Genomic DNA, 9,526 nt, shown 5'->3' on the forward strand with positions numbered 1-9,526 from the left:
ATGAATGACAAACACATTCACTCAAGGAGAGCGCAATCACACTCTGATACAAATTTGTAACCACCCTCCTCCCACATCTACCCAAGTAACTAGCCAACCGGGATAAAAATGTGATGAAGAGGCTACTATGATATGATTCAACATTCTTGGTGACCTTAACGAAATGGAATTGACGATAAAAACATCAACCATACTTTCTACATCATCAACAACACCCCCAAAAGACATCCCAACCACTGAGGCATTCTTCCCCTGGGTCCCACTGACTTTTTTGACCTCTTGACCTCTGGATGCTCTCATGCTATGGGTATGCTAGCATCTAGGGACCCTTGGATGCTCTCACATGCTCGCAAGCCAGCATCCAGGGACTTTTCCCAGCAAACTTGTGCCAGCATCCACAGAACTTAAGGAACTTTTCTAGCCCAGAATTCTGGCCACTGCCCAGAACTTGTTGTAACTTTAATAATCCATCAAAGACATGATGACAAGACTAATAACCAAAACCAACCTCTAGACTAGGCTTGACCATCCCCAACTAGGATTGATGTTTTTTCAAACACTTGGCATCAATGAAATCTACATGTCTAGGATACAAGACAGAACATGAATGACTAAAAAATCTTATGAAGCATGATAAGAACGATCACAACCTTATCCCTTGAACTATTATGACATCAATTAGGTCTTTCATCCATCATTTTAAAAATTACAAGTGAATACATGAAATAACCATGACATGAACCAGTCAATTAGCCATGCTTATAACCAGAATAAAACCATGTCAATAGCAGAGGTATAACAACCATTAAATCCACATATAAACAAGTACAAAAGAAAGAGAATTTAGCTTTCATTAACCATAGGCAAATCCGACCAGGTTCGGGACTTCCATGTACCACCTGACTGTAGCCATGGCTGAACCAAATCTTTCTTTCATCCAATCACCCCCGTGTTATATTCCAAGCATGAATGTGGGATTTCATGCATAAACCAATCCAAAAAAAACCAAGGTAATCTAGAGGATAAACCACCTCCACCCTCACCAAACTATGATCACACCAAAACCGGTGCTCTGATAAAAAAACCAAACCAAACTTGGAATACCATCCGGAATCCATCACTATCCTTGAGGAATTTTCTGTCTCCTTGTATCTTAGGCTTTACCGCAATCGAATCTTGGATCACTAGGCCCTAAACCGGGACCAGTCTCTTAGGCTTTACTAAAATCCAAACTCAGATCACTAGGCCCTAAACCAAGACTGCTCCCTTAGGATTTACCATGTATCCAACCAAAATCGGTCAAGGGATTCCTAGGCCTTTAGGAATGAACCTTGAGACCACCTCCGCCACGGATTCTGAAATCGATCCTAAAAATCCAAAGCTCAAAACAGATAAACATCCCAACACACCATGGCATCCTGAAAAGGAAAGGCTATGTTGAAAACCGTGCCACTTATATCAAGAGAACCATACACCAACATGCAAAGTCATGCATGTCAAAACCAGCTAGAAAATCACGCATGCAATATGTTACCTACAAGTATTCCTATTGATGTTGCTTGATCCTGCTCTTCCTTCCTTGATACTTGCTTTCCTTCCTTTCCCTTTGCTTGATTTTCCTTCCTTGATCCAAAGCTAGAGTGCTCCAAGAAAACTCTAAGTGACCAAGCGTGAGAGAGAGAATAATGAGAAAGCTCCAAAACTGAAATGAAAAAAGGTTACAAACTGATCCTCAGAAGCCTTTTTATCAATTAGGCCTCTGTTTTCTTCATTTTCCATTATTTTCCTTCAATTTCCTCCTCACATGCGACCTATGATTCATAATTAAATGTGTCAAAAATGCCTTTTTGCCTCTTAATGCCTTTTCCTTTGCCAAGTTCCTTAGTCATAAACATATTTAGTGATGCCCACTAGGATATATTTGCCCAACATTCAGCTTGGAATATGTGTGCCTTAACCATGGTATTATTTTTCCTTTATTAACTTTTATTACATGAATTTTTCACCAGGGTTGTTACAACACATTGTGGGGATATTAAGAGTAATACATTCTCAGCCGATTAGTAAATCTTAAACAAAAAGGTATAGTTACAAAGCACATTCAACAATTTCAAAATTTGAGTCTCGGGGTAAATAACATTTTAGAGGACAATTTATTAAACCATTTATGGGAAATTTAAAGAAAAGCGTCACATAAGGTGCATATCTTTGAACTTAAATTTCTAGATCATGCTTTCAATCTAGCAAGGAAAATTGAAAGTAAAAATATGGCCACTAGAAAATTGGTCATGAATAACTATAAAGAAAGTCATGTTCCCTCTCTCAAACCAACAATGTTGAAACATCAACAAATAGATGAAAGAAGAGCAAAGGGATTATGTTTCAGCTGTGACAATAAGTATAGAAAGTGACATAAATATAGTGATAATACATCATTCTCCATAGATTATAAAGATGAAGATAAAAAAGTGGAACCATCACAAGATCTACAACTAGAAGAGACTACTCCAACAATATCTTTTCATGTAATGGCTGACATCAATTTCCACAAACCATCAAGATAGAAGGATATGTAAAAAATAAAAAGGTTACAATATTGATTGATTCAGGAAGTACTCATAACTTCATCAAATACATATTGGAAAAACTTCTTAATTAATTTGTATATCAAACACTAGAATTTCAAGTAATGATTGCAAGTGGTGGCATCACAAATTGTTCTAGAAAGTGTCATAGTATTAAGATGAAAACGGGGAAGTATTTGTTCAATAGTCCCATTATTCAAATCCAAATGGGTAGTGCTAATGTTGTATTAGGGGTCTAACGGTTATAATCATTGGGAACATTGGCCCTTAATTTTGAATATGTTTTCATAACTTTTTCCTCAAAAGGAAAGAAAATTGATCTTAGAGTATCCAAGGGAAACCTAGTAAAGTGATAAGCTCTAATAGCATGAAAATTTTGCTAAATAACGGACATCACGCTAAAGATCTATATTCTATACTATAGTGGATCTCCAAAATTTATCAAAAATCATTCCAAGGCATTTGGAGAGATTCCTAAGGGTCTTTCACCTGCTCGAAATTATAACATGCTATTCATTTGCAACCTAGAAGTGCACCACCTAACATTAGTTTGTATAGGCATCCATATAAACAGAGTGAGATTAAGCATATGGTTCAAGAAATATTAAAAGGATGAAATCATTCAACCTAGCCAAATTTCTTTCTCTTCATGAATGGTGATGCTTATCACAAAGGATGGTTCATGGCATATGTGTCTATATTAAAGGCAATTAAAAAAAATGACAATCAAAGATAAGTTTCCTATTTATGTCACTAATGAATTATTAGATGGATTGCATGGACACATTTTCTTTACTATGTTGGATCTCCATTCTGGACATCATCAAATCATAATGAGGCAAGAAGACATTCCCAAAATAACCTTCAAAACACATAAAGGTCATTATGAGTTTTTAGTTGTGAAATTTGGACTGACAAATGCACCTTCAACTTTTCAAAGCTTGATGAGTTATATTTTCATATCCTTCCTTAGAAAATTTGTGCTGGAATTTTTTGATGACATCTAATCTACAAAAAATCATGGGAATCACATTTACAACATGTTGATAGGGTCTTAAGACTATTGGAAGAGAAATAAATATATGAAAATCCTTCCAAGTGTGCCTTTGAGGTTCAATAATTGATATTTTGGTCCTATTGTATCCCATGAGGGTGTCAAAGTGGATCCTAACAAAACCAAATCTATGAGGGAATGACCAATTGCTAATACCTTGAATAAACTCAGAGGATTCTTAGTATTGACATGACATTACTGTAAGTTTGTCAATAATTGTGATAAAATAGAAACAACTCTAACAAAATTATTGGAATAAAAAAGCATTTTATTAGACTAAAAAAGAAACCAAATATTTTGAAAAACTTGAAGAGGCTATATGTATAAATCCCATCTTGGTGACATTTAACTTTGCGAAAACTTTCATTTTGGAGTGCGATGCCTCGACACATGGCAATGGTGAAATTTTGATGCAAGAAGGAATGCCCTTTTCCTTTGAAAGTAGCAAGCTTAAAGGAAAGAACTTACTCAAACCCATGTATGAAAAACAAATGTTGCCCATACTGCATGCAGTTAAGAAATGGAATCCATACCTCATAGGAAGACACTTCAAAGTAAAAAAAAATCATGATAGTTTGAAGTACTTCTTGGAACAAAGATTATGTTCAAAAGATCAACAAAAAATGGGTTATAAATATGTTGGGTTATAAATTTGAAACTATCTACAAAAAGGGAAAACATTGTAGTAGATGCATTCTCAAGGAAAGAGGAAGACAAAAAGGGTTTACTATGTGTTATTTCCATTCCACAATCTAACCAGGTGTGTAACAACCACACCCAACTTACCCCATGGGGTGGTGTTACTACTAATCTAACTCCTCTGGTACAGTTAGAAGAATGGGATAATACTAATAATTTTTCTTTCCTTTTCTTTTTTCCCTCCAAGTTTGGATTATTTAACGAAGGTCACCAACCTTCTTCCAAGTCTCATGCCCAGAGTCTCCTAACCTTGCCATATATATATATATATATATATATATATATATATATATATATATATATATATATATATATATATATATATATATATCCTCTGGAGCATAGCCTGATTACAAAAGGATTTTTTTTAGTGTGCTCGCTCAGGTTTCTCCCCCATCAACTCGCAATGCTCAAATCCTCAGTTGTATTAGCTTAACAAGGGAGTTTAAGTGTTTCTAGGAAACCAATGAGGTTTTTGATGCCCTTACCAATGCTTCTCTACATTAACTACATTTTGCACTAACTCAAGGTCCTTTTCAGTTAACACTGCAACCCATGCATTGGTTTACACACACAGTGCCTACGACTTGGGTTTTGGTACATATATGTACATCCTATATAGATATTTCTCCTTGGATTCAAGCATTTAGATAAAAATCACAACTTTCAAAATTATTTATCTGAGGCTCTTTCTTTTTAAATGATCATTGTAATTTATGCACATTTCAAGTCATTCAATGCAACTTAAATTTAACAGTCAACATATATCATTGTCTTTAACCAGGGTTCTCTATTTCAATCCAGATAACAATGAAATATGAATAGAATGATTGCAATCATTACTCATCTATTGTTTCCATCATTAAACAGAAAAGAGACTTTAATTCATTGAAATTTCAGTTATAAATGAACACGTATCTTGTATCTTATGGGAATTTGAGTTTAGGACAAGGACTCTCCACCCAACCATAGATATATTCAACCAAAGATCACTTGTAGATGTCACCCCCGATCCATATTCCAAAGTTTGAGGGGCGTGCTCAAAGGATTAGAACACCAACTGCCAGCTGAAACAGGGACTACAGAAGGCCTCCTTCCCCCACCTATCAGCCACTCAGTAGATAAACGATGCACATGGAGTCAAGATGCTTCTTCTCCACCCAAGTGCACATAGGGAATCTAGAGAAGCAAGTCTCCACCCTAAATACAGTGGTTCCACCCACTTTGGGAATCCAAAACCCACTACAACACCACATCAAGAAATGCTTCAAAGGTCCTCCCTCTAGGAATCCAAGGGCACAATTCTCCACCCACACCATCAAGGGAATCCATAGAAAACCATCTCCGCCCTCTGACTTTGCAGGGACTTGAGATGCATTTCTCCTCACCAAGGAGAGACCATCTTCATGTCAGTCATGCCAACCAAATTGATATATTTTCTTATCTTCTCTTCAACAATTCCTTGTTGAATGATGCCTAAATGGATTCTCTCTGAATGAGTGAATGTGGTAATGATGATAATCTCCATGAGGTTTAACCCCTCCTTTTCCTCTGTTGCCTTCCTTTATGCACAGGGATTGACTTCCTCATCCTTCTTGCCTTGCAATGTCTCATCCTCATAAATTCATTGTCCTCTTTTACTTGTTGTGGTCCTCAAGCGATATGGGCCTATGTACTTCTCTTGTAGTCCAATTTAATTTAGAAACCCAACTTATTAAAGGCACCAACCAGCCTTCAATGGTTGTCCAAACAATCCATATTTCCTACATAACGAAACATCATCTATCCCAAGCAAGCTACCTCCTCAGCTTTGGAATCCATGTTCCTTTTTTACTAAACCCTTTTAACATATTTTGTGAAATATTACATTGCATTTTCATGAGGAAACTTGAGTTCGGGCTGTCACAATGTGGAAAAGGAAAAGATTGGATGGAAGTAATATGAGAAGGTATACAAGATCATTCAACAAATACAAGATGACCCCAATGGAATAGAAAACATTATGTGGAAGAATGATTTGTTGTTGAATCAAGATTGCTTAAATGTATGTAAGAATTCTCAACTCAAACAAAAATTCCTTTTGGAATTACACACTTCTCAAGTAGGAGGACATTCAAGGTTCTTGAAGACATAATATAGGATCAAGGAAAAAAAATTGGGAAGGTATTAAAAAAGATGTGCAAAATTTTGTGGCCAAATGTATGGTATTCCAAAAAAATAAGTGAGAGACAATCAAGACCCCAGAGCTCCTTCAACCATTAGCCATACCAAGCCAATGTTGGGAAGAAGTTTCGATGTTTTTTGTTATTAGTTTATCGAAATATGAAGGAAAGAGAGACATTATGGTAGTGTTATATTGAATAAAAAAGTTCTCATTTTCACTCTCTTTCTCATCCTTTTGCAACAAGTACAGTGGTAGAAGAATTCATGGAAATACTCTAAAAAATACATGCAAAACCAATTATAATTGTAAGCAATAAAGATCCAATTTTCACTAGAAATTTTGGACCAAATTATTTTCTTGTTCGGCTACTTAATTGGTTCGTAGCTCATCTTATCATCCTCAATCTGGAGTTCATACTAAGATTTTGAATACTTTGAATCTGATAAAAATATGCATTAGATCAAATGGTTTTCCTTGGAAAAATGGTGGTATAACACATCCTTTAATATTGCATAAAAAATGTCACCATTTATGGCCCTTTATGAATATCAACCTCTATCAATCACATCACCCTTGAAACAGACTACAAAGGCTCGAGTAGTAGAGAACCACATACAACACCAATAAGAGGTTCTCAAACTATTGAAGGACAACCTAGTTATAGCATAAAATAGGATGAAACAACAAGCAAATTAGCATCATAGTGAAAAAATTTGAAGTGTGGGGATTTTGTGTTTGTGAACTACAACCATATAAACAACTTTCCCTCAAGAAATAGAAAAAGAACAATAAATTATTATTGCGCTATTATGGCCCCTATAAGGTGTTGCAAATTATAGGAAGTATGGCTTACAAATTAGAGTTTTCTTTATTTTCATGTGTACATCTACTATTCCATGTTTCTTTCTTAAAGAAGGTAATCAATGACAAGGTCCTACTCAAAAATATTTTACTAAATATTAATCAAGAAGCGGAAATCATACTATATCTATAAACAATCTTGGAAACAAGGATTAAGCAGTTGAAAAATTGAGCAATTATTGAGTACCTCATCAAATGGAAGAACCTCCCAGTGGAAGAGGCGAATATGAGTTGTTCATGCATAAACACATATAAATGGTCAATCATTGAGGAAAATACTTGTTTAAAGAGGATAAGCAAGTTAATCCTTATATAAGCCCCATGTTAACCCTAAAACTCCTTATTAAGCCTTAGATATTGAGTGATTACATTTCTATTGTTATACTTTTATGTAGGCTAGAAGAATAGTAATATAGTGAAAACCAACTTGTATTAAAGAATAAAACAGTAAAATGTTGTAGAACACAAATTGACTATAATGGTGGTAGATTGTCTCTAAAGAAAGAGAGATGTTGGCTATTCTAATTCAAAAAAATATATCTCAAGAGGTTGAAATAATGGACTTTCAACATACTTAAAAGTCCCTAAATGTCCATAACCTTAACCCTAGGAAGAAAAGTGCCAAAAGGTTTGCAGACCTTGAGGTGACTATTTAATACACCAACTTACTGAGTGTCCAATGTTTACATAAAATATTTTTTGGGGCATATAGTAGCCAGTTTTCAGAATCAAACCTAGGCCCTCAAATTTCCACCAAAAAATTAATCATTGAGAGCCTCAAAACAACCCTGAAAGTTTGGAATCTAAAAAACTATAACAAAACTGGCAAGATAGAGAATCATGTTAATCCAATTTTCTATTGCGACTTACATAGGATATGCATAATTATCCTATTGACCACTTCCACTTCTCCAATTATTTGTGGGTGTAAAGCAATCAATTTAGTCAACTTGATGTCCATTAGAGACCATATGATAAACAAAAAATTACCCAAGAACTTACTATCCTTATATGAAATAATGGTCCATGGTAGCCCAAAATTAACCCAAACATACTCAAATAAGAGTTTAGTAATGGACACAGACCATTTACTGTGCAGCACCAACAGCGGGCAACCTCACTTTGAATATTGCAGTTTTGATCCTAATCCTGGACCTTTTTTTATGTTCATATGTATCTTTCTGTATCGATTTTAGACTATATACTTTTCATGTTTGTATTGGCTACTACGTAAGCATACTAGCTACAACATTGTACAGACCATCATATACTTTTCAGTATGTGGCAAGGCCACCAATTTTGGCATATGTTTCATTGAAGCATCTACAATATGTAATTTTCAATATTTCATATAATGAAAGTCACGATTTTTCCTTGGGGAAAAAGAGTTTAGTAATGCCAATAATTGTTATACTCTTTTTACATGGTGCCAAAATAACCATCCTAAAGAATCGATCAATAACCACAAAGACATAATCATGACCATGTGACCATGTTTGTTGGCGTGGAAGCCTAAAATGCAATCCAAGGAGACTAAATCCCAGGGTTTGTCTAAGGTAGGTAAAGGAGTGTGCAACCCTTATTTGTTGATGGTTGGTTTAGTGATGGCATAGGCAGTGTATGATCTGATCTATCAATTCATGTCCTATAGATTCTTTGGCTAGTAGGAATACGTCTAATGTGTCGCTATATTGTTCTCCACATTAAAGTGCATTGCTACTTTGTGGGGTAGTTCAAGTAATCTTGACTTAGTCATAGAGTCAATTTACTATTGGTGGTTTTTGGGATTTACGTTTCGATAACCCATGGTTTTTCCCATGGCATTATTTTAATTTAGCATATTTAAAAGTGTAAAGAATCCATTGTAAATTTTCCTTTGGGCTATGAATGATCATTCATATTTTTTTCCTTAAGGGTTTCCAGGGTAAAAAAAATTGTGTCCATGTTATTAATGTTTGTGTGTCTATGTTATGTTTATATTTATTTATTTATTTGGAATTATGTTTTATGTTATAATAATCAATATCAAAGATAGCACATGATCCAAATATGTTGTAGTGTGAGAGAGGCATAGGAGGATGGCTCACATTGATAATAAAAATTCTAGGATGGACCGACATCATGGAATCAAGGTGAGAAGCCATGCATTACAAAGTATGTAAA

This window comes from Pinus tabuliformis, chromosome 3_1 (assembly GCF_031772625.1).
Source record: "Pinus tabuliformis cultivar Carrire ecotype Pingquan chromosome 3_1, CPIR1, whole genome shotgun sequence".
NCBI classification, from domain to species: domain Eukaryota; kingdom Viridiplantae; phylum Streptophyta; class Pinopsida; order Pinales; family Pinaceae; genus Pinus; species Pinus tabuliformis.